Source organism: Mauremys reevesii, linkage group 5, assembly GCF_016161935.1.
Source record: "Mauremys reevesii isolate NIE-2019 linkage group 5, ASM1616193v1, whole genome shotgun sequence".
Taxonomy (NCBI): domain Eukaryota; kingdom Metazoa; phylum Chordata; order Testudines; family Geoemydidae; genus Mauremys; species Mauremys reevesii.
In genome coordinates, this window is record NC_052627.1 from 137589202 (window position 1) to 137615284 (window position 26083).

At 51.1% G+C, this 26083-nt stretch overlaps 1 protein-coding gene and 1 long non-coding RNA gene across 2 annotated transcripts in view; one reads left to right on the plus strand and one right to left on the minus strand.

Annotated features, from left to right (window-relative positions):
• Positions 1 to 26083, minus strand: part of LOC120406479 (C-type lectin domain family 4 member K-like) — a 150434-nt gene that overhangs the window by 114990 nt on the left and 9361 nt on the right. The gene's annotated exons all lie outside the window — the stretch shown is intronic.
• LOC120406483 lies at positions 670 to 15356 on the plus strand. The gene is made up of 3 exons (XR_005599308.1): positions 670 to 861; positions 12849 to 13002; positions 15235 to 15356. It is a non-coding gene; the product is annotated as an uncharacterized LOC120406483 (long non-coding RNA).

The following is a 26083-nucleotide window of genomic DNA, read 5'->3' on the forward strand; positions in this document are numbered from 1 at the left end:
GCACCTTAAAGACTAACAAATTTATTTTAGCATGAGCTGTGAGCTAAAGCTCACTTCTTCGGATGCATAGAATGGAACACACAGACAGGAGATATTTATACATACAGAGAACATGAAAAGGTGGAAGTATGCATACCAACAGGCAGAGTCTAATCAATTGAGATGAGCTATCGTTAGCACGAGGAAAAAAAACTTTTTGAAGTGATAATTAAGATGGCCCATAGAAGGTGTGAGGAGAACTTAACATAGGGAAATAGATTCAATTGGTGTAATGACCCAACCATTCCCAGTCTTTGTTTAGACCACAGTTAATAGTATCTAGTTTGCATATTAATTCAAGTTCAGCAGTTTCTCTTTGAAGTCTGTTTTGAAGTTTTTTTGTTGCAAAATTGCCACCTTCAACACAACTCTGTAGTGTAGACCAAGCCATAGGGTGAGATTCTTCCTTTTACTCACTATGAGAAGTACCTTAGTTTGCAGCTGGTCCCTTTGAAATGAGTGAGGCTGCTTGTGGAGGAAGGTATAACCCAGTGTGGATTAGCATGGCAGAACCCAGCCCTACTGCATCCTCAGCCAAAGTGAGAAATATTTTCAGAGCAGGAAAGGGGGGGTTTCCTGTTAAAACCAAGTTCCGCCCCAGCTTAGTGTTAACGTCAAGAGAACGTGCATTTGGGCTCTCTTTGTACTCTGTGTGGCAGGAGATTTTGTCATTTGGGTTTAACCAAAAGATTCTAATTTTAATTGAAAGTCTTTCTCGCCATGCTAAGCAGTCCCCTGAAGCGCTCCTGAGCTCTGGATGGTCTCGTCTGGATGGGAAGAAAGGTTTGCCCTTAACTCAAGCTAAAACCTCATGGAGACAAGGTAGGTCATATTTGTCACGTTAGTTGTTAGGCACCTCCACAGGCTTTAACTTGACTTGCTAACAACTTATATGAAAACTACACACGGCCTCGTCTTCACTAGGAGTTTACCTCAAGTTTGTTAAGTCAAGTTCTAGGTCCAGTGTTGTTTAACATCTTCAATAATGACCTGGCGTTACCCGGGGTTTTTTCAACCGAAAGCTCTTGGTAAGGTTTACTCTGTGCGAGGTGGTGTCAGGAAATAAATCAGGGGAGATGTGACTGTCCGACTGCTAGATGGATGGCACAACAGGACATCACAAAGAGTCCCACTACCTCAAACATTTCACCCTTATTTATAATACAATGACATGTCCCTTAAAGAAAACTTGTTCAGCAAGCAATTTCAATGGTCCAGCAAGAAGCTTCCTTCTAATTATGGATTAACCAGGTGTGGGTTTTTCCCAGAGTTTGAAGCCTTGAGACCCTGTCAGACACGTTCCTGAGGGCACATCCTGCTCCTCTAAAATGCCTGCATCAGCAACTTCAACACAATTCTTCTCAGGAAGGACATGGGGTCAAGCTGCCCTTTCTGTGGCACCCAGAACCCCCTCCCCTCCTGCCTTGGTCAAGCTAAGTCTGCTGCATGACCACTTTACGGCCTGTTGCCTTGGCTGCTTATAGCAATAAGCCATAGTGGTTTCAGGCACTTTACTGGTTTGCCAAAATCTCCCCCTACAGTTCCCCTCTTTAAAGGTCACCTTTCACCCAAGGGGGCCTTTACATGGTCGCCGCCACACCATTTCTGGATGCACCTGCCTTGAGATCCAACGAAAGCTCAAGGCTCTTAACCGAGACTGAGCAAATTGTCTTCTTGTTGGCATCCCATACTTAGCACACCAGCATAGCACTGACAAGTGATCATTTTAACCTCCTTTCCCGGGAGTACGAGTGCCGGTGGCAGTAGCCACTGACTCATCTGTCGGGGGACTTGCCACTGCCGGATTTTGTGCCAGGTCCAGCATGTCATTTGGCTGGTAACAAAACCACTACTAACTGGGACCCCAAGATTACTATGATGAGGTGTAGGGCCAAATTCAGGATGTGCCAGTGGGGGACCATCCCAATAACACTTCCCACCAGTGGTGTGACAGGTCTTGGCCAATTCCGGCAAATACCTGTTTAATTTCATCCGCATTCTGATGCACGGTGACCATGACTCTGCGCCCTTCCTGTTTTGCAGTATCTAGCTGGTTCTGTAAATCAGGGTGTACAAGCAATGTTTGTAAGGCAGTTAAATCCATTCCAAGAGGTACAGGTGTTACAATAGAATACAAAGTATAAGACACTTTTAACTGATTATATTGAAATCCGGGTACATGAAAGTCAAACTCACATCCCCTGATTGCTACAAAATGACAGAAACATTTATTCTCATACAGATTATGATTTACTTTATGAACATAACTTGGTTAGTTTGCCAATACCTCTATGTTAGTAGCATCCTGCACTCCAGCTTCTAATCCAGTTCCACCCAAAGCAGTTCAGTACATTTCTTGGGAGCCTTTTCTGTAGGCTGCCCACCCCATGGCTGCCAGGGAACTCCAATAATCTTCAGTAGTTCACACTGAGATAGTATTAGGGCAGCTCTACCTTCCCTGGGCCTATACTGTACTGCCCCTTATAGTAATCAGGGAAGGTGTGGCAATGGCTTTTCTTTCCTTACATCCAGTGTCATACAACACCCAGGTGCATTCAGCTGGGCTTGCATGCTGGAAGTTGACTAAGAAGTAACAATTGGCAAGTCTTAGGCCTGGTTTACACTACGCATTTTAGCTGAATTTAGCAGCGTTAAACCGAATTAACCCTGCACCTGTCCAAACAACAAAGCCCTTTATATCAATATAAAGGGTTCTTTAAATCGATTTCTATACTCCTCCCCGACGAGGGGAGTAGCACTGAAATCGGTATTGCCATGTCGGATTAGTGTTAGTGTGGCCACAATTTGACGGTATTGGCCTTCAGGCAGTAACCCACAGGTCACCACTGTGACCGCTCTGGAGAGCAATCTGAACTCAGATGCACTGGCCAGGTTGACAGGAAAAGCCCGCGAACTTTTGAATTTCATTTCCGCTTGCCCAGCGTGGAGCTCTGATCAGCACGGGTGGCGATGCAGTCCCAAATCCAAAAAGAGCTCCAGCATGGACCATACAGGAGATACTGGATCTGATCGCTGTATGGGGAGACAAATCTGTTCTATCAGAGCTCCGTTACAGAACACAAAATGACAAAGAATTTGAAAAAATCTCTAGGCTATGATAGACAGAGGCCACAGCAGGGACTCAGCACAGTGCTGCGTGACAAGCGTAACGGAAAGCCAAAGAATCAAATGGACGCTCATGGAGGGAGGGAGGGGTCGGGGACTGAGGACTCCAGCTATCCCACAGTCCCCGCAGTCTCCGAAAAGCATTTGCATTCTTGGCTGAACTCCCAATGCCTGAAGGGTCAAAAACATTGTCCGTGGTGGTTCAGGCTATATCTCATCTACCCTCCCCGCCCCCCCGTGAAAGAAAAGGGAAAAAAATTGTTTCTCGACTTTTTTCAATGTCACCGTATGTCTACTGCATCCTGCTGTTAGACGCGGTGCTGCATCTTTCCTGATGGCAGATGGTGCAAAATAGTGGAAAACCGTCCTCATCATCCCATGAGTGCTCCTGGCTGGCCTCGGTGAGGTCGGACGGGGGCGCCTGGGTAAAAATAGGAATGACTCCTGGTCATTCCAGCAGATGGTACAAAATGCTTTGTAACCGTCCTCATCATAGCAGCTGGAGGCTGAGCTCCATCAGCCCCCCCCCCCCCGACCCCTTCTTGTCTAAAGAAAAGATTCTGTACTCCCTGGACTATCACAGCAGCGGGAGGCTGCGCACCTCTCCCCCCCCCACCCTTTAATGTGCTGTCTGGACTATCATAGCAGCTGGAGGCTGCCTCCCCTCATTTTATCTCGCTAAAAGTCAGTGTTTCGTATTCCTGCATTCTTTATTACTTCATCACACAAATGGGGGGACACTGCCATGGTAGCCCAGGAGGGTTGGGGGAGGAGGGAAGCAATGGGTGGAGGTTGCAGGGGCACCCCCTAGAATGGCATGCAGCTCATCATTTCTGCGGGATCTCTGGGGCTCTGACACGGAGCAGCTGTGCTCTCTGGTTATCTAGTACACTTGCCCCATATTCTAGGCAGGACTGACTCTATTTTTAGACAAAACATAAAGAAGGGAATGACCCAGGGACTCATTCCCATTTTTGTCCATGCACCCCCGGCCGACCTCAGCGAGGCCAGCCAGGAGCACCCATGACAGCAGCAGACGGTACAAAAGGATTGATAACCATCATTGCCAATTTCCAATTGCAAACGGTGCAAAATGACTGATAAATGTCATCTCATCGCCAATTTACAATAGCAGATGGTGCAATAAGGATGGTAACCATCTCTGCTACCTTGCAAAGGCAAATGAATGCTGCTGTGTAGCAGTGCAGTACCGCCTCTGTCAGCAGCATCCAGTACACACATGGTGACAGTGACAAAAGGCAAAACAGGCTCCATGGTTGCCATGCGATGGCGTCTGCAAGGGCAATCCAGGGGGAAAAGGGTGCGAATTGATTGTCTGCCGTTGCTTTCACGGAGGAAGGATTGAATGACGACTTTTACCCAGAATCACCCGCGACACTGTTTTTGCACCATCATGCATTGGGATCTCAACCCAGAATTCCAGTGGGTGGGGAGATCATGGAACTATGGGATAGCTACAGGATAACTACCCACAGTGCAACGCTCCGAAATCGACGCTAGCCTTGGTACATGGACACACACCGCCGAATTAATGTGCTTAGTGTGGCTGCGTGCACTCGACTTTATACAATCTGTTTTAAAAAAAACGGTTTCTGTAAAATCGGAATAATCCCATAGTGTAGACATACCCTTAGTTTTGAGTAACCAGTGTTTTTACATACCCTTTTTTCCCTTGGTAATTTCACTTTGTGCCTTAAAAAAAAATTTATCCATCCTTTTATTCCCCCCAACAGCTAAACCTTGTATCTCATGCATATTTTGCCTTTAAATGAGCCATTACCACCTCAGGATGTTTCTCTGTTAACAGGCTGGCGTTTCTTGACCTCCGCCCTTCTGCAGCATTGGTTTCTGGAAATACAGTTAAACTGGTTATTAAGCCTCATCTGCCAAATGCAGTATTTTCTTTTTTTTCTTTTTTCTTTTTTTTTTTGTAAGACAGTACACAACAATGGTAGCAACAAGACAAACAACACAAGACAAAACATAAAACACAAAACACAATATTTGTCGAAACAAAATATCCATGGATTCTGTTGCTCCTCAGCTGGTACCAGCTTTTCCTGATTTTCTGAAAGACAAAAAGAACATTTTTCTACTCCCTTTGGGGGGCAGCAGATTATTGCTTAAAATATCCCTTCCTTTTACAAATATCCTTGCTGATTGCTGGCAACAAAGAGGAATTACCCTCATACGTTCCTGTGGTTTTATTCTATAGGCAGGCCAGGTTTCAATGGCTCCTACCTTCTAAGGATTTAGGGGGAATTATTATCCCACCGGTTTCAGAGCGGCAGCCGTATTAGTCTGTATCACCATAAATAACGAGGAGTCCTTGTGGCACCTTAGAGACTAATACATTTATTTGGGCATAAGCTTTTGTGGGCTAGAGCCCACTCCCTCAGATGCATGAAGTGAAAAATAGAGGAGCAGGTGTAAACACATGACAGGAAGGGGGTTGCTTTACCAAGGGTGAGGTCAGTCTAAGGAGATAAGAGTTCATTCTTGATCCTCTCTGGTTTGCTGTATAGGATGTTGATCAGGTGGTTCCGCAGTTTCTTTGAGAGTGTGGCACAATCTCTCACCATAGTCTGTGTGGTATGTTGATTTTAATGGATTCTTTACCTTCAGTCCTTTGGTATTATGTCCATTTCTTTGCGTTTGGAAAGGAAGATGATGTGTGTCTGTATCTGCACGAGTTTTTTCATGAAGTTGATGGATTTCCACTTCATACGGCTGAATTCAGTGCCTTGCATGGTGACAGGTTCCAGAGTGGTAGCCGTGTTAGTCTGTATCAGCAAAAACAAAGAGGAGTCTTTGTTCAGTCATTACATTCATGAGGTGGTGCACCTCGGTTTGCCTTCTTATACAGCAGACCAAGTTTGTAATGTTTCTCTGCTGTGCTAAGCTTTAAGTGTATTCACCGGTAATAGATGAGAAGCATCATTACCATATCTTCCTCCAGGAAGATTGGCTATGGCCCTGAGGTTTTTCGCCTTCCTCCAAGCATGGGGCAGGGTTCACTTGCTAAGGAGTGGGTGGATCGGCTTATGTGGCCTGCATCTTGCAGGAGGTCAGACTAGATGATCATAATGGTCCCTTCTGATCTTGAATTCTATGATTCTATGATTCTATGATATGACCTTAGAGGTTTTTCCAAAAATCATACGCACTATACATTGTTACAGGGTACTTATTAACATTAAATTTATCCCAGTGTTTAATATTAAGATCAAGTCTATTAAAAGTATCTTGTTATACCATGCCTTTTATTTAGACAATTTGTTTTTGAGGCCAGTGTGTTCAATGTTCTCTTGAAATCTTTGCATAGGCTTTTTAATGTAATTATATCCTTGGGGTTTTGGTGAATTAAAAGGTAGGGGTGTCATGCATATAAGCAGACCCCTTTCGTACCTGTCTTCAGATTTCAGCACTGCATACACACAGAAAAAGGATATTTTTTCCTACTTGGGGTTAACCTGTCCCTCTCATATTTTTAGGTTTGACTTGATTTTCCACCTTCCTCTGGAGGGTTATAATTTGAGCCTTTTGGTTACACTGCACATGTCCTGGGGAAAAATGCACCTTCCTTTCATAGTTGTACTTCTATAACATTATATTAGCCATATCAACTTTTACATAAGATGTAACTATTTCTTTTGTGCTCACAGAGTTTTCATGTACCTTCATCGAACTACAATCTGATTATTCAGAGCCACCTTAAGGCTCAGTGTTTCTAATGTTGCTTCTTTTTTTTGTGCACCTCACCCCTGCTGTTGCTCCAGAGAGGCACTGTCTTTTTTCCTTATTTCTTTTACTACAGCTCTTATCTGCTATTTTGTTACCAAAAAGAAAAAAAAAGGATCCAAAATTTCTTCCCCTTCTCCTGGGTTTGATGACCCTGCTGCAGCCACGACTTGAGATATTGAATGTTATAAAGCACTGAGGTACCTTAAGGGTTAAGTGCTAAATACCAAAGCCAAATAACACCAGTTACTTGTGTCTGGCAGAAAGTGTCTGGCAGTTTTGCAACTTTGAATGAAAGATTCAGATGGCTTTTTAGTGGCGTTATTTAAAAACAAAACAAAAACCAATTGAAACACTCCACATATTTACACAATATGTTCACACACACACACACACACACACACACACACACACACACACACACACACACACATATCCATCCATCCTCTTTTGCTTAACATCCCTTACACTGCTTTACTGTTCACACAGTTGCCCATAGATCACATTGCTGTACGTTGTGGGGCAGGTCAGTTCCAATAGAAACCCCTTATGTTCTTCTAGCGAATTTGACTAAATTGTTTGGTCAGATGATTCAGAGCAGATGGTCTTATTGCCTGGCTTATTTACAGACCTTCCTTTGGAAAAGGGCCCATTTTCCCTTCAGAACGGCTGCAAAGACACCAAGAATTCGCTTCCTGTGACACTTTTCTTTTTCACAAGGTTCAACTGCTTCATTCCCTCCAGCCTCTGCAGCATTAACTTCTCACTCTCTTCCCTTAACTCACTCGTTTGTCTCCCAGAATGACGCCTCCATCAACTCACATTTCACCATTCCCAGTATTGCCCCAGGGACCTGACTTCCCCAGGCCGGGACTTGCTCCTTCCCTTACTCCTGCCACTCTGCCCTCAGGGCTCCCAGCCCGTTTTCCAATCTCCTTGTCTGTTGCCTGCCTGCTTGTCTGGGCCTGATCCTGCTTTCCTCGCTGAACCGCCCCTTCCCAGGGGCACAGGCTTTGTCCCACTAACCACCCTCAACCGCCCCACCCTCCTGGTCCCTTCCTCTCTTGCTCTGGGGTGGCCATTCTGCCAGACAGGCAGTGACCCTTCCTGACACAAGGCCCAGGTACTTTGCTATTGTTTACGCTGTTAGGCTCTACCAGTTCAGTCCAAAAGACCTTAGGCTGCCTGCGTTCTCGCCACCAAACTTCTTACCTGCACAAAATTCTCTGTTACTCACACATTCAAGGACACCCACTTTTCCCCAGTTCCTAGGACTCCAGGCGAAAGCACCTAACTTTACCCCTCCATGGGCTCCGGGCAAATACCCTGTCCCTGTGGACTCAGGGCAAACACCCTTTCCTTGTGAGCTCAGGGCTTAATCTTTTGTGGGTTTACAGGGTCTTTTACCAGGGAAAGAGTCTTGCACAGTAACATCCTACATAACCTCTATTTCTTAACAACCACCAAAAACAGACTGCACATGCGACACATACAGGGCTCAGCGCTCCCAATAAGACAGATGAACTTTTCTTGATGGCCAGGTCCATCTGGGGGACTCCAGTTTCTCCACGGTGTCATTGACAGAGTGTTAAGGTCTGGCAGCTCTGATCTTTGGGGTTGTGTCCTGGAGTTGGTTCCCTGTCTCTGGACATAATTTCTCCACGCGAGCAGACAATCAGCCTGAGTTCTGAGTCCCAGTAACGGACTGTATCCAGAAATTAACTCGCGAACTGCGACACAGGAACTTGTAGGGAGCGACCCCACCCTGTCGTCTTTTACCTCCTACTGCAATGGACAAACTACAAACTCTTTGTACCACCCATCTCCTTCCTCTCTACCAATCCTCACTCGGGCCTCCAAGTTCTGTTACCCGGGGTCCTTTCAACCCAAAGCTCTTGGTAACGTTTACCCAGTGTGAGGTGGTGTCAGAAATAAATCACGGGACACACGGCCGTCCGGGGCATCTGACCGATAGATGGCTGCACAAACAGGACAACACAAGAGTGCTTTCACTTCAAGCTAAACTTTACTTAGTCTCAAGCACTCACACACGTCCGCAACAGGTTAGTAAAACATCCCCACCCCTCGATAATTACCGAAGCTGAGTGTGGCTCTCGAGTGGCACAGCGGCAGCCTGTCTGACGGTGGGGAACACAAGATGCTTCCAGAGGGAGAGACCAGTCCTGAAGGGTCCCCCTACCTCAAAGTTTTTCCCCTTATTTATAACACAATGACATGTCCCTTAAAGAAAACTTGTTCAGCAAGCAATTTCAATGGCCCAGCAAGAGGCTTCCTTCTGATTAATCAATAATCAGGTGGGGTTTTTTCCCAGAGTTTGCAGCCTTGAGACTCTGTCAGAAACATTCTTGAGGGCACATCCTGCTCCTCTAAAATGCCTGCATCAGCAACTTCAACACAGTTCTTATCAGGAAGGACATGGGGTCAAGCTGCCCTTTCTGTGGGACCAAAAACCCCCTCCCCTCCTTCCTTGGTCAAGCTAAGCCTGCTGCATGACCACTTTACACCCTGCTTTTAGCACTAAGCCATAGTGGTTTCAGGCACTTCACTGGTTTGCCAAAATCTCCCCATACACTGAGTGTAGGTGAGAGCACACGGATCGAGTTTGCAGGTGACACAAGGCTAGGAGGGAAGGGTTACAACACTTTGGAGGACAAAGCTAAAATTCAGAGGGATCTTGGTAAATTGGAGAACTGGGCTATAGACAACAACATGAAATTTAACAAAGACAAACGTAAGGTGCTGCACATAGGGAAGAACAACCAAATACACAAATACAGAATGGGGGGAAACTGGTTTGGCAGCAGCACTGCTGAAAAGGACCGGGGAGTTGTGCTGGATCCCAACCTCAACATGAGTCAGCAATGCGATGCTGTTTCAGAAAAAAGAAATGCAATTTTAGGTTGCATTAACAGAGGCCTCGCATGCAAGTCACAGGAGGTGACAGTACCACTCTACTCAGTGCTGGGTAGGCCTCAGCTGGAGAACTGTGTCCAATTCTGGTCACCAATGTATAGAAAGGATGTAGAGAAACTGGAGAGTATCCAGAGGTGGACACAGATGGTCAGAGGGATGGAATGCAATGCAAGGTGTCTCAGCAAAGACTGAAGGAACTGGGTATTTTGGTTTGGAAAAGAGGAGACTAGTTGGGGATATGACAGCAGGCTTCAAACACTTGAAAGATTGACATAAGAAAGATGGAGAAAAGTTGTTCTCTTTGCCACAGATGGCAGGACAAGGGGCTATGGGTTCAAACTACAGCACAGCAGATCGAGATTAAATCTTAGGACAAACTTCCTCACTGTAAGAACAGGAGGTTAATGGAACAGATGCCTAGGAGGTTGTGGAAGCTCTGTCATTGGAGGGTTTCAAAGGCTCGCTGACTGTCTGGGATGGTTTAGACACAGCAAACCTGGCAACTTGGCAGGGGTTAGATTAGACAACCCTTGCAGCCTTTTCTAACTCGATGGTTCTATGATTCTCTGAGTTAAGGTCCCTCTTCTGCAGTGACAACCAGGCCTTAAGGGTTGGCTCCTGGCCCTCACTCAGGTAGCTCCAGCCAGGCCTTTCCCTCTGGCTGGTGTGGGGGAAGGTGCTCCCAGGATCCCGTCTGGATCCTCCACAGGTCTCTTTCTGCTCTTTACCCGTCTATCAGGGCACCAGGCACCAGCTCTCTCTGAGTGAGGGAGCTCTACCAGCTCCTTGCAAGACTCTGGGCCTCACCCACCAGCCCCCTATGTCTTTCTGAGCCCCTTTTCTCCCCTCTGTGAGACAGCAGGCTCCATTTTACAAGCAGCCCTGCCCCTACCCCAGGCTACCATCACCTGATGTCTGATCCAGCCAGCATCCCAAACCATCACTGAGGTGGGGGCTAACTGCACACTGATGGGGCTGAGCCCAAATTCCCTAAAAGGGCCAGCCCGCCCCTGACACCACCCACCTGGCAGGGGAGGGGGAAGCCGCTGCCAGGAGTCAGGCCGGGCTGCAACAGGACACAGATGCAATGCCCTGGGGGAGGCAGAGGCAGAATTATGTGTAACCGTGACACCCCCCTTCCCTGCCTCTCAACACAACTCCCTGCTGAAGCGCAGGCCTGAGCTCTGTCTTTTCAGGGCTTCAAAAAAGAAACGTATTGCACAGAATTGAAGCTCAGAGCTACGGTACCAGCCCCTGCCTGTAGGGGTTAACAACAGCTGCCAGTCAGCTCAGAGAGTCCCAGACAATTTCTTAGTGAGCGAACGTTTAACACACACACAGCCCCTCGCAGACAGTATGTGGGACACTGTTCAGGCCCTTCAGCAGCCCGGTTCGGCAGTAAATCTGTGGGGTTCCTTACAGAGACTCCAGGTGCTGTTACTGTTACATGTACTTCAGTGCAAGGTAACAACACAACACTCACGTGTGGAGTTTGGGCCACACCTTCCGAGCATTCCCCTCTGACCTCACACTGATCATGTCCCAGTCTCTGGGGGGGGGGGGGTCCAAATGTATGTGTCCCCCCTCTGGACTCTCCGGGTCAGAGCTGACTCTGGACCCCTCGGTCACTGCAGAGGGGCTGGTCTCTGCTGGCCGGGATCCTCCTCAGGCAGGAGTCAGGCTGCGTCGGTCCCAGGATTTCCCCTCCCCACAAAGGGGTGCAGGGCTCAAGGTGCAGGTTACACAACTACACTAAACTGCAAACTGTCGTCTCCTAGCCCAGCGCCCAGACACCCCCCCAGCAGGCAGCAGCCCTGGACTCGCAGCCAGAGCAGAGCTGAGCATGTGGGGACTGGTCTCACCTAGGGAGCTGGAGACTGAACTCAGCCTGGCTGGGGAAGTTTCCCAGCAAAACTCGACAAACTGGGAGTCATCAGTGGAGAGGAAAAAGCCAGCAAGGCTGCTTGTCCTTCCTGGAAACCTCCTGTACAGCCCCAGAGATGGGGACCGAGGCCGTGTCACGCTTACAAAGTCATGTCGGCGCTCAGCCACCAACGCTTGTGTATCGCTGGGCATGTGCCCACTTGGCTGCTTGTGCCAGTGCTGCTCGTACTCACCAGGAGTGCTTGTGTAACACGCTAACCTTTGATTCCACACGTGCCCCCTCTCATCCCATGTTACCGCCGGAGCAGCGAGCAGGGTCTGTCTCTTTGGCCAGCAGAAATCCCACCCGTGGATGGTCACACATAGGAACAAGATGCAGATTTGGACAGTCGTGGATGCCCCAGGATAGGGCCGGCCTTCGGGGCGGGCGATGTGGGTGACTGCCCAGGGCGTCATGGTCGGGGGGGAGAGGACATGGTCCGGAGGCAAGGAGCAGAACACAGGCCTGGCCCCACACTGCCCCCAGCCTGCCCCTCACCGTGCTTCAGCGGGATGATGCTGGAGGCCCCACAACACAAGTGGGCCCAGGACACAGAGCAGGATGCCATGGCTGGGGCGGAGCTGGGGGTATCCCAGGAGGGGAGAGGGCCCAGGCTGCCCCAGGCCCAGCCCCTCTGCTGCACGACCTCCGACAGCCAATCGCACGCGCCGCGCACGGGGATGATGCCTTTACGCTCTCGCCAGAGCCCCACCCGCAAGAGGGGGCCATGAAAGGCTGGGCCCAGGGGGCTGGAACAATGTGAATAGTGGGGTGCTGAGAGCCACTGAACCGAACTGTAACCCTGCATGTGATGGAAACCGCCTCCAGCCAGGGGGTGCGGCAGCCCCCCTAGATCCAGCACCTATGGCCAGGCGCTGCCGACAGAGCGCTGTCATCCGCTTCCCTCACGCCTCCTTCCCCCATCCACCTGTCTCTCCCCTCCATGCCCTCCCCCTCCACCTCCCTCCCCCGTGCAACCATCTCTTATCTCCACACCTCCCACTACCCCTCCTTCCCTCATCCAACCACCAGGCATCACTTCCCATTTCTATTTCTGGGCCAGGGCTGCTGTCAGAGGGAGGCTCTAACCCAGCAGGCTGCTGAAAGGACCCACAGGCCAGTGATCAGGGGCTCGGCTCAGCGCGAAGGCAGGACAATGGCCAGGGACAATATCTATGAGAACATGCCGATGACGGAAGCTGCTCCCCAGCCCAAAGGTAAGCACAAGAGGCTGCACCGGACCCTGGACTCCCGCTGGCCTCTCCTTGGCTTTGTGGTCTCTGCAGAGCGTCCTGGGCAGCGATCGCTTGCTCCACTGACCACGAACCCAGAGCTCAGCCTTGTGCTGGCCAGACAGCACCACGGGCAGTGGGGGAGGGTGCTCGGTCAGTGCTTCCCAGTGCGTTCTCTCCCCTGCCAGTCCCCAGCGGGAGAAGGGCACAGGGGGAGAGATGGGAGTCCCTGCACGGCATCCCGGCCTCCTGCCGGGCAGCGCAGTGCCATGGGCTGGCCATAAAAGCCAGCCAGGCTCCCCCTCCCCAGCTCACTGCCACCATCAGCCTCTCCCAGGAGGAGATCACCAGGGTCGAATCCTCACAGCGCCCATCTCTGGGGACCAGCTCCCTCTCATCCCCCCATTTCACAGTGACACCTCCTTTCCTTACCCTCTGCCCCTTCCCTGCCCGAGCACACGCGTCTAAACGTGAGCAGGGGCAAGGAGATGTAGCTGTGTTAGCAGAGAAGGGTTTTCCCCAGGGCTCGGGGATGGGGAGGGAAGGGAAGGGAGCCTGTTCCTCCAAGGACAAGGAGCAAATGGAGCTGGAAGAGCTGAGATAAGGACCAGGCTGTTTTCCTAAAGCTCCCAGCACAAGGGGCCCCTCTCAGGGCTTTGGCTGGGTGACTGGGCAAGAAAATGGCAAATGAAATTCAATGTTGATTAATGCAAAGTAACGCACATTGGAAAACATAATCCCAACTGTACTTATAACACGATGGGGTCTGAATTAGCTGTTTCCACTCAAGAGAGGGATCTTGGAGTCACTGTGGACAGTTCTCTGAAAACATCCACTCAATGTGCAGCGGCTTCAAAAAAGCGAACAGAATGTTCGGGATCATTAAGAAAGGGACAGAAAATATCCTATTGCCTCTGTATAAATCCATGGTACACCCACGTCTTGAACACTGCGTGCAGATGTGGTTGCCCCATCTCAAAAAAGATATATTGGAATTCGAAAAGGTTCAGAAAAGGGATTAGGGGTATGGAACGGCTGCCATATGAGATGAGATTAATAAGACTGGGACTTTTCAGCTTGGAAAACAGACAACTAAGGGGGAATATGACTGAGATCTATAAAGTCATGACTGGTGTGGAGAAAGTAGATAAGGAAGTGTTATTTACTCCTTCTCATAACACAAGAACTAGGGGTCACCAAGTGAAGGTTTAAAACAAACAAACAAAACGAAGTATTTCTTCACAAAATGCAACCTGTGGAACTCCTTGTCAGGGGATATTGTGAAGGCCAGGACCACAACAGAGTTCCTAGATAAGTTCATGGAGGACAGGTCCATCATTGGCTGTTAGCCAGGATGGACAGGGATGGTGTCCCTAACCTCTTTGCCAGAAGCTGGAAATGGGCGACTGGGGATGGATCATTTGATGATTCCCTGTTCTGTTCATTCCCTCTGGGGCACCTGGCACTGGCCACTGTCCGCAGACAGGATGCTGGGGTAGATGGACCTTTGGTCTGACCCAGTCTGGCCGTTTTCACATTCTTATGTTTGGTTGTACAGGTCTCAGCTGAACAAGGGCCTGTTTATCCCCTTTGGTTTCAGTGCAATCCAGATGCCGTGTGGCAGCTGTTCTGGATTTGAACACATAAGAGATGCAGTGGAAGGGTCAGGAGACAGGCAGGAGATGGGGCTGATGGAAGTGGAGGGTGCAGCTGCAGACAGCGGCAGCTACGCACTGAGCTCAGCTAGGCTCTATGCAACGACAAAGGAGAAGCTGGATATGAGTCAACAGTGTGCCTTTGTTGCCAAGGCTAAAGGCATTTTGGGCTGTACAAGTTGGGGCATTGCCAGCAGACCGAGGGACGTGATCATTCCCCTCTATTCGGCATTGGTGAGGCCTCATCTGGAGTACTGTGTCCAGTTTTGGACCCCACACTACAAAAAGGTTGTGGAAAAATTGGAAAGAGTCCAGTGGGCAAGAAAAATGATGAGGGGGCTGGAGCACATGACTTATGAGGAGAGGCTGAGGGAACTGGGATTGTTTAGTTTGCAGAAGAGAAGAGGGAGGGGGGATTTGATAGCTGCTTTCAACCACCTGAAAGGCGGTTCCAAAGAGGATGGTGTTACGGAACAGTTATTGGATCTGGGGGTGGAGTTTCCTCGGTCAATGGCATCTGAGCTGTAACTTTCCATGGATACGTTTCTTCTTCTCCTTCAAGGAAACCCTCCTGAGACATCGGTCCTTTGGCGGCACAGGGCACGGGGAATCATCGTCACTGCTGTCCTTCTCCTCCTGGGTCTGGCCCTGGCCACGTCCCTCCTTGCTGTGATACTTCTAGGTAAGTTCAACTGCAGCTCCATGCCCAACGTATGCCAACTTCCATACAGGCCAGCTAGGTCAACTGGAGGGGAGGGGGACACCTCCACATTTCAGCAGAATACCAACTGCGTTTCCAGTCTGTCCCTCCAAATAAATCTCCTGCTCCAGGGAGTTTGAATGGAGCTGTAAGATCTTGCCCTGCTGGTTTGATACTAGCACAAACTTTCTAAGCTCAGATTGTTGGGTTTAATTCCCTGCTCTGTCCCTGCCCTGTCCCTGCCCTGGAGCCAGCAAACAGCTGAAAACAGGGAGCTGGAGTGGAGAGCTCTTGGAGGAGAGGGGAGACAAGCCCCTGTTCCTTAGGGGCAGTGAGTGGCAAAGACGACTGGTGCCTCCCCGTACTGGGGGGCCACAATCTAAAGGGGAGGACACGTGACCGCCCCACGTGTCTCCTCTGCCCAGCGACCCCTGTGCCCAGCCCAGGACCACCATGCACTCCCCACCCTGCCAGATTTACCTGCGGGGGGCTCTGTCCTTCTCCCGCTGCGCCTCCCCCCAGCACATTCTGCCGCTCTCCCTGGCAGCCGGGCCCGGGCGAGGAGCAGGAGGGAGCCACGTCTCATGAGGCTGAAGCCGGCCGCTCCAGGTCACTGCTCTGTGACATACACCAGGAGAGAGCCCCGAACGGGGCCTTGGCTGTGCCCGTGTTTCCTTCCTCGGGAGGGAAGCTGTCCAAGATTAAAATAAAAGACGTCATAGAGAACAGCCTCGCACTCGGATCATGTTCCTTCTCTGCGCATGGCTGGTCTCCAGCCGCAGTTCGGTTCGGTCGCTGACCTGCAGACGTGTGATTTCTAGATCTCCAGGCACAGAGCAAGCTGCAAGCGGTTGAAGAAGCGGTGCAGAAGCTCCAAGTCTCTCTGCAGCCTGACAACGCCTCGGACGCGTCAGCAAAGGGTTCGGACAGTAAGTCGCAGGACGAGGGTCTTAGGCATCAGGGTGGGTCAGCTCCCCTCCCTTGGTCTGGAAGCTGAGCACTCTCCTGCCTACAGGGATGGTGGGTGCCTGGCATCCTCCTGCTCCCCTCCGTAGACTTCCCTGCCAGGTGGTCCCGTCCCCTGTCTAATGAGCTGCTGCTCTGCACCTTCCTCTGCCAGCGGAGGCTCTGTTCCCAGGGACGGGTGGCTGCTCCTGGCTCCCTCCTAGCTCCCTTCCTGGCAGTGGCAGGCTGGCTGCATCCGCCCCATGCTCCTGCGCAGGATGCCTAGTGGTCACCATCTTCCGTCCTTTCACTGTTGCTCCCTTCGCTCCATAGTTTTCACCTTGGCCCCTGTATTGTCAGGGTTGCATTGGCGGGAAAGACGGATGCAGCTCATGAGACACACAGGGCCGAATTCAGACCCTGCTGTAAGCAGGATGTCAGTGGAGCTGCACTCGTGGGTCTCCATTTCCCCCCCAGTCCTGGAGCCCTCCCTGTGCAGCTCCAATAATTTGGGTACCTGCCACAGTCCCATTGCTGGAGGCAGAGCGCCCCCTTGTGGTCACGTCTCACAACTGTCTGTCTGTCTGGCACAGGGCTGCACATACAAACCCGTCCATGGATCAGGTTATTCAGCGTCCAGTCAGAAAATGGGCCTGAACTAAACCCCGGCACAGAACTCGCCTGAACGCTGGGCTGTTCAAAATCCCGGCCTGGAGCCCGGGGCCAGGGCTCGGGGCCATGGATGTTCTTGCAGCCCCAGCTCTGCCCCATGCTGCAGGGGACCCGCTCACAGCTCACAAGGGGGGAGCGATTGTGAAGAGGTGGCTGGGGAGATTCGGGGGACAGGGCTAGAATTCAGGAGAGCTGGGGTCAATTCCCAGCTCTGCTGCAAACTTCCTGTGTGATCTTGGGCACCTCTCCCTGAACCTCAGTTCCCCTGCAGGAAAATCATCCTTTATTTCTCCCACCTCGTGTATTTTGACTGTGAGCTGTTGAGAGCAGGGACTGTCCTCCTGTCCGTACAGCACCTGGCACACAAGGGCCGGCAGGTGCTACTCTACTGCACGTGCTGATAATCAAGTGTTCTGCGTCTCCACTGACATCACTGTGACTTTCTTCTAGCTCTGCAGCTATTGGATGAAGCGCAGGCAGGAGTCCGGAAGCTGAAAGCCCAGCTGGGTAAAGTCAGTGCAGCGTATGGAGAAATCCAGATCCAGCTGGACAACGTCAGTGCAGCGCAAGCAGCCATGCAAGGTCGCTGCAGTAAGTACTAGCTGCAGTGCTGGCTGGTGCTGTTTCTTCTGGTGCCGAGGATGAACGGAGGATTTCAGGCTCCCAGACTGACAACGCAGCGACTTTCTCCAGCACCGAGTTCTCTTCCATTGAAAATCACCGGTGGCTGCACCTGGGCCCACACCGTGGTGATCGGTGTGGCGTTAAATTACACCCTAGGCCTCGTTAGCCTAATGGGAGCACCCACTCAGAAGTTCCCTGGGCTGGGGGCAGCTGAAGGGGAAGAGAAATGCAGCACTAGAAACCCTGAGCTCACTGTGTGTGTCCCTGTGACGTTAGCCTGGGCTTCTCACCTCAGTCTCTGCTCCTAGGTGACGTGCTGACAAAGGTCTCCAGGGGCTGGACGTTTTTCAATGGGAACCTCTATTACTTTTCACATGAAAAAAAGTCGTGGGACGAGGCCGAGCAGTTCTGTGTGTCTCAGGACTCGCACCTGACCTCTGTCTCCTCCCATGCGGAACAGGTGAGCGCAGGAAGCTCCTAGGGGCTTGGATAATGGGTCAGTGCCTTGTTTCACACCAGAAAGAGGTGGAAGGTGGCAGCTGAGGTTGCAAATCTCTGATGTGTCTTGTGGCAAATTATCCCGCAAGGGATGCGAAGCCTTGGAACCTGACTCAAGGGTTTCACTCATCAGTTGAAAAGCAGAGATGTGGCAGAGGAACAGAGCCAGGATCTGGACTTCCCAGAGTCTGGGGTGCTGGGGAGGATTGGGGTCAGGCTCATTTCTGATTTTCCCTACTTCCCATGTAGCATTTCCTGCAAACCCAATGGCCTTTCCCAGTGAGGACCCCTTTGATCCCTCTCCCCAGGCCTGAGCTCCTGCTGGACAATGTAGAAGCCTGTATCTGGAAGGCTTGTGTGCAAGGGACCATGCACCTCTCAGAGAATCCTCTCTCCCCACGTGCCCACTGCAGCCCTCATCCCAGGCCTCTGCAGCACTTTCGGAGGAGGAAAATCCCACCCTCCGGCAGGGCCAGACTTTGCACCCAGTTCTCTGCTCCGAGCTTTGCCTCCTGCAAGGGCAGGGGCTGGTGTGAACTCTGAGGTGCCCGTCAGTACCTGCCGCAGCCCAGCTCTGAGGGGGCCGTGGGGGGAGTGTTCTGAGACAGGTCCCTGCTGTTAGCCCCAGGCAGATACAGATACAGATACAGACACAGACACAGAGCTGCTCCAGGGCTCCCTCAGGGTCTCCCAGCTAGTCACTGTCAGTGTTGGGGGCAGGACACCGCGTCTCCCGCTGCCCAGTGCCCTGCTCACACCACCAGACGCCCTTTCCTCTCCCTCAAAATCTGTTCAGCCCAGGCAGCTGCGGCTGCATCCTGCAGCCTCTCTTGGGTGACCTGCACATGCTGCAAACTGTGTTGTGCAGGAGTTTCTCTCCAACGAGACCAAGGGACAAGATCACTGGATTGGACTCACCGACCGGGAGACAGAAGGCAGCTGGCGCTGGGTGGACGGCACAGAATACAGAGCAGACGCAAGCAGGGGGTGAGAGACGTGATTATTTGTTACATGTTTGGTCACAAGCTCTTTCGGGCAGCGTCTGTGCGGCCCCTGGTGTCTATGCAGCACCCAGCACAGTGGGCCCAATCCTGAGGGAGGCCCCCGGGCGCTGCCACGACGGCAGTGAATCCTCTCAGGAATTTCTGCTAATGCCCCTTTGCTTAGAGCAGGAGCCTCAACACGGAGTGTGTGTTCAGTGCCCACTGAGACCCAGGGCCAGAGCCTCCCCTAGGTAACTCGGCATTGACTTGAATGAACCACAGGGATTTACACCAGCTGAGGATCTGGCCCCAAGTCGACTCAGTGCAGCCAGGGGAGTCTGGAGTGAGCGGCAGGTTCCCGCTCTCCTTGGGATTGCGCTGCGCTCTCCCCTCGGTCAGGCTGGGCATGGGGAGGCTGTGGGGCCGGGGGCATGGCCGGAGCCAGCTGCAGTCAGTGCAGTGACCTCAGGGGGCTGTGGGCGAGGCCCATAAGCAGGGCCAGGGAGAAGTTAATGACTGGCCCCCGCTGCCCTCTCTTCCCGTTCCTGCGTTCCCATCTCGGGGGTGCCTGGGACGTGCTGTGCCACCTGCTCTGGTTCTGGGCACTGAGATCCGAGTTGCTGCTGCTCAGCGTTTGGAGCCACACACTGACTTTGGCTCTTTGCTGGCCTGTCAGGCGCAGGGCAGGTGCTACCCCCGGCCGTCAGAAGCCCTTCGTTACCATGGCCACAAGAGCTGTGGAGAACTCTGAGGGGTGGCGGGGGGCTGCATCGCTTCACCGCGTCATTGCTGGGTGTCTTGGTCCCCTGCCAACAACAGAGTCCACAGAGCAGAACTGAGCTCAGGAATTGGCTGTGGTTCTCCACGGAGACATTAACACTCTGATCCGTAGGTTCTGGGCGGAGAATGAGCCAAACAATCACGATCCGGAGAAGGATGGTGGAGAAGACTGTGTTCACACCGAGCCAAGAAAGCAGAATTTGTGGAATGATTACAAGTGCACTGAGCCTTTCAGGTGGATTTGTAAGCAGGCCCATGGACAGGCTGGGCTGTGACATTCAGGTCCCAGCACCTGAGAAAGCGCCTTAATTTCCAAGCTATGGAGCATGTTTTCCAGCCACCTGCCGATGAGGAGCCCTGTACACTGGAGGGGGCCGCATGGGATGTGCATCGCAGGGACGCTTTGTCTTGCTGTGATATTTCTGGTTGTTGCAGCGACAGCTGCCCTTATGCCGCTCAGTGTGGCTGGCTCTGTAATTTGTATGTTTCCAGGTCTGTCACTGAATAAATTCCTTGGATTGTGGAGTTATTGTTTCACAATCACCCAATAAATAATGATTTTCTTGACTTCTGGTAGTCAGACCTGTTCATGATGACAACAGCACCTCCGTTATCAGCCTCTTTGATTATAATGTCAGGGTTATTTCTGAGGCTGTGGATGGCATTGCGTTCTGCACAACTTTGGTTATGAGGCAAGTGATGTTTTTCCACAATTTCTGCTTGTGCATGTCGGCAGAAGCATTCTATGTATAGGTCCAGACTGTCATTGTGACCCTCAGGAGTCTACCAGAAGGAGGCTGCCAGACAACTCTCCAATACCAAATTCTACAGGCCACTTTCCTCAGATCCCACTGAGGAATATACTAAGAAACTGCATCATCTACTCAGGACACTCCCTACACTAGCACCGGAACAAATCAACACACCCTTAGAGCCCTGACCAGGGTTATTCTATCTGCTACCCAGGATCCACAAACCCGGAAATCCTGGACACTCCATCATCTCTGGCACTGGCACTCTTTATATACAGTCTCCCACAGTATTCTTTCCAGCAAGTTAAAGAAGTATGGGCTGGATGAATGGACTATAAGGTGGATAGAAAGCTGGCTAGATGGTCGGGCTTAACGAGTAGTGATCAATGGCTCCATGTCTAGCTGGCAGCCAGTTTCAAGTGGAGTGCCCCAGCGATCGGTCCCGGGGCCGGTTTTGCTCAATATCTTCATTAATGAGCTGGAGGATGGCATGGACTGCACTCTCAGCAAGTTTGCAGATGACACTAAACTTGGAGGAGTGGTAAACGCTGGAGGGTAGGGATAGGATACAGAGAGACCTAGACAAATTAGAGGACTGGGCCAAAAGGAACCTGATGAGGTTCAACAAGGACAAGTGCAGAGTCCTGCACTTAGGAAGGAAGAATCCCAGGCACTGCTACAGACTAGGGACCGAATGGCTAGGAAGCAGTTCTGCAGAAAAGGACCTAGGGGTTACAGTGGACGAGAAGCTGGATATGAGTCAACAGTGTGCCCTTGTTGCCAAGAAGGCTAACGGCATTTTGGGCTGTAAAAGTAGGAGCATTGCCAGCAGATCGAGGGATGTGATCATTCCCCTCTATTCGACCTCGGTGAGGCCTCATCTGGAGTACTGTGTCCAGTTTTGGGCCCCCACACTACAAGGAGGATGTGAAAAAAAAGGAAAGAGTCCCGCGGAGGGCAACAAAAATGATTAGGGGGCTGGAGCACATGACTTATGAGAGGCTGAGGGAACTGGGATTGTTTAGTCTGCAAAAGAGAAGGATGAGGGGGGATTTGATAGCTGCTTTCAACTACCTGAAAGGGGGTTCCAAAGGGGATGGCTCTAGACTATCCTCAGTGGTACCCGATAACAGAGCAAGGAGTAATGGTCTCAAGTTTCAGTGAGGGAGGTTTAGGTTGGATATTAAGAAAAACATTTTCACTCAGAGAGTGCTGAAGCACTGGAATGGGTTCCCTAGGGAGGTGGTGGAATCTCCTTCCTTAGAGGTTTTTAAGGACAGGCTTGACAAAGCCCTGGCTGCAATGATTTAGTTGGGAATTGGTCCTGCTTTGAGCAGGGGGGTTGGACTAGATACCTCCTGAGGTCCCTTCCAACCCTGATATTCTATGATTCTAAGTACTGTCCAGATATGTGGACTCTCTACTCAGACCCTATGCCACTAGCACTCCCAGCTATCTCCATGACACCACTGATTTCCTGAGAAAACTACAATGCATTGGTGATCTCCCAGAAAACACCACCCTAGCCACCATGGATGTGGAGGCTCTCTACACAAACATCCCACACACAGATGGAATACAAGCTGTCAGGAACAGTATCCCTGATGATGACACAGCACAACTGGTTGCTGAGCTCTGTGACTTTATCCTCACACACAACTATTTCAAATTTGGTGACAATATATACCTCCAGACCAGTGGCACCACTATGGGCACCCGCATGGCCCCACAATATGCCAACATTTTTATGGCTGACCTGGAACAACGCTTCCTCAGCTCCCATCCACTGACGTCCCTTCTCTGCCTATGCTACATTGACGACATCTTCATTATCTGGACCCATGGGAAGGAGACTCTGGAAAAATTCCACCAAGATTTCAACAGCTTCCACCCCACCATCAACGTCAGCCTGGACCAATCTACATGGGAGGTCCACTTTCTAGATACCACAGTACAAATAAGTGATGGTCACATTAACACCACCCTATACCGAAAACCTACCGACCGCTATGTCTACCGACCTTCATGCCTCCAGCTTCCACCGCGGGCACACCACACGATCCATTGTAAAATAAACAAGGTTTTCAAAATGTTTAAGAAGCGTTATTTAAAATTAAATTAAAATGCTGATCTTATGCCGCCAGCCTGCTCAGCTCGCTGCCAGCCTGGGGTTCTGTTCATCTAGGCCGGCAGCGGGCTGAGCAGGGCCTGCGTCTGGGACCCCAGACCTTGGGGGGTTCAGGGCAGAAGGCTGGGGTAGGGGTGGGGGTTCAGGGATCAAGGCAGAGGGCTGGAGTGTGCGGGGGTGCAGGGCTGTCGGGTGGGCGTGGGGGTCCGGGCCGCGGGCTGGGTCTGTGGCGGGGTGCTGGGCCGTGGGCGGGGGGTGGGGGGGGTGCTGGGCAGAAGGCGGGGTGGGTGGGGGGGTTCAGGGCGGAGGGATGGGGCTGTGGGGTGCAGGGCAGAGGGCTGGGTGTGGGGTCAGGGCAGTGGGATGGGGGGGGTCAGGGCAGAGGGCTGGGGTTCTTGGCTCATGGGGGTGCTCCCAGCCCCCTGTCCTGAGTGGCTCACAGCAGGGGGCTGGAAGGGATGTGCCCTGTTCCACCCCCTTCCCCCAGGCTGCGTCCCTACGGAGCTGTGTACACGCTGCCGCACTTCCCCCTCCCCCTGGCAAGGGCCATCAGCTGATCGGCGCAGGGACGGGGGGGGGGGCAGGAAAGCACCACGCTGGGGGAAGAAGCGGGGGAGGGGGAAGCTTGGCTGCCGCAGAACCAATCTTCTGCCTCCTGCCCCCGCTGGGGAGAGCGGTGGGCGGGGGGGCTGAGTGGGGCGGGGGGCCGGGATAGCGGCAGGCAGCTGCGTGCCACTCAAAATCGGCTTGTGTGCCGTGTTCGGCACGTGTGCCGTGGGTTGCCGACCCCTGGTCTACAGCCAAGCACTGAGGTACAACCGTATCTGCTCCAACCCCTCAGACAGAGACCAACACCTACAAGATCTTCACCAAACGTTCTCAAAACTACGATACCCACACGAGGAAATAAGGAAACAAATCAACAGAGCCAGACGTGTACCCAGAAGCCTCCTGCTGCAAGACAAACCCAAGAAAGAAACCAACAGGACTCCAGTGGCCATCACATACAGTCCCCAGCTCAAACCCCTCCAACACATCATCAGGGATCTACAACCCATCCTGGACAATGATCCCACACTTTCACAGGCCTTGGGTGGCAGGCCAGTCCTCACCCACAGACAACCTGCCAACCTGTAGCATATTCTCACCAGCAACCACACACTGCACCATAGTAACTCTAACTCAGGAACCAACCCATGCAACAAACCTCGATGCCAACTCTGCCCACATATCTACACCAGCGACACCATCACAGGACCTAACCAGATCAGCCACACCATCACCGGTTCATTCACCTGCACGTCCACCAATGTAATATACGCCATCATATGCCAGCAATGCCCCTCTGCTATGTACATCAGCCAAGCTGGACAATCCCTACATAAAAGGATAAATGGACACAAGTCAGATATTAGGAATGGCAATATACAAAAACCTGTAGGAGACACTTCAACCTCCCTGGACACACACTAGCAGATTTAAAGGTAGCCATCCTGCAGCAAAAAAACTTCAGGACCAGACTTCAAAGAGAAACTGCTGAGCTTCAGTTCATCTGCAAATTTGACACCATCAGCTCAGGATTAAACAAAGACTGTGAATGGCTTGCCAACTACAAAAGCAGTTTCTGCTCCCTTGGTGTTCTCACCCTCCCTGGTTGAACTAACAACCTCGTTATTGCCTGAATATTTATACCTGCCTCTGGAAATTTCCAGTACATGTGTCTGACAAAGTGAGTATTCACCCACAAAAGCTCATGCTCCAATACATCTGTTAGTCTATAAAGTGCCACAGAACTCTTTATTGCTTTTTACAGATCCAGACTAACATGGCTACACCCCTGATACTATGTATCAGAGGGGTAGCCGTGTTAGTCTGGTTCTGTAGAAGCAGCAAAGAATCCTGTGGCACCTTATAGACTAACAGATGTTTTGCAGCATGAGCTTTCGTGGGTGAATACCCACTTCTTCGGATGCAAGCAGTGGAAATTTCCAGGGGCAGGTGTGTATATATAAGCAAGCAAGAAGCAGGCTAGAGATAACGAGGTTAGATCAATCAGGGAGGATGGGGCCCTGTTCCAGCAGCTGAGGTGTGAAAACCAAGGGAGGAGAAACTGGTTCTGTAATTGGCAAGCCATTCACAGTCTTTGTTTAGTCCTAAACTGATGGTGTTAAATTTGCAAATGAATTGGAGCTCAGCAGTTTCTCTCTGGAGTCTGGTCCTAAAGTTTTTTTGCTGGAGGATGGCCACCTTAAAATCTGCTATTGTGTGGCCAGGGAGGTTGAAGTGTTCTCCTACAGGTTTTTGTATATTGCCATTCCTAATGTCTGATTTGTGTCCGTTACATTGAATGTACATTGTGTCCGTTACCTATACATTGAATGCTTCCGCCGACGTGCACAGGCAGAAATTGTGGAAAAACAACATCGCTTGCCTCACAACCTAAGTCGTGCAGAACGCAATGCCATCCACAGCCTCAGAAACCATCCTGACATTATAATCAAAGAGGCTGATAAAGGAGGTGCTGTTGTCATCATGAACAGGTCTGACTACCAAAAGGAGGCCATCAGACAACTCTCCAATACCAAATTTTACAAGCTACTTCCCTCAGATCCCACTGAGGAATACACTAAGAAACTGCACCATCTACTCAGGACACTCCCTACACTAACACCGGAACAAATCAACATACCCTTAGAACCTCGACCAGGGTTATTCTATCTACTACCTAAGATCCACAAACCTGGTAATCCTGGACGCCCCATCATCTCTGGCATTGGTACTCTCACTGAAGGACTGTCTGGATATGTGGACTCCCTACTCAGACCCTATGTTACCAGCACTCCCAGCTATCTCCGTGACACCACTGATTTCCTGAGGAAACTACAATGCATTGGTGACCTTCCAGAGAACACCATCCTAGCCACCATGGATGTAGAGGCTCTCTACACAAACATCCCACACACTGATGGAATACAAGCTGTCAGGAACAGTATCCCTGATGATGCCACAGCACAACTGGTTGCTGAGCTCTGTGCCTTTATCCTCACACACAACTATTTCAAATTTAATGACAATATATATCTCCAGATCAGTGGCACCGCTATGGGCACCCGCATGGCCCCACAATATGCCAATATTTTTATGGCTGACCTGGAACAACGCTTCCTCAGCTCCTGTCCACTCACGCCCCTTCTCTACCTACGCTACATTGATGACATCTTCATCATCTGGACCCATGGGAAGGAGACTCTAGAAAAATTCCACCATGATTTCAACAGCTTCCACCCTCCATCAACCTCAGCCTGGACCTATCTACACGGGAGGTCCAC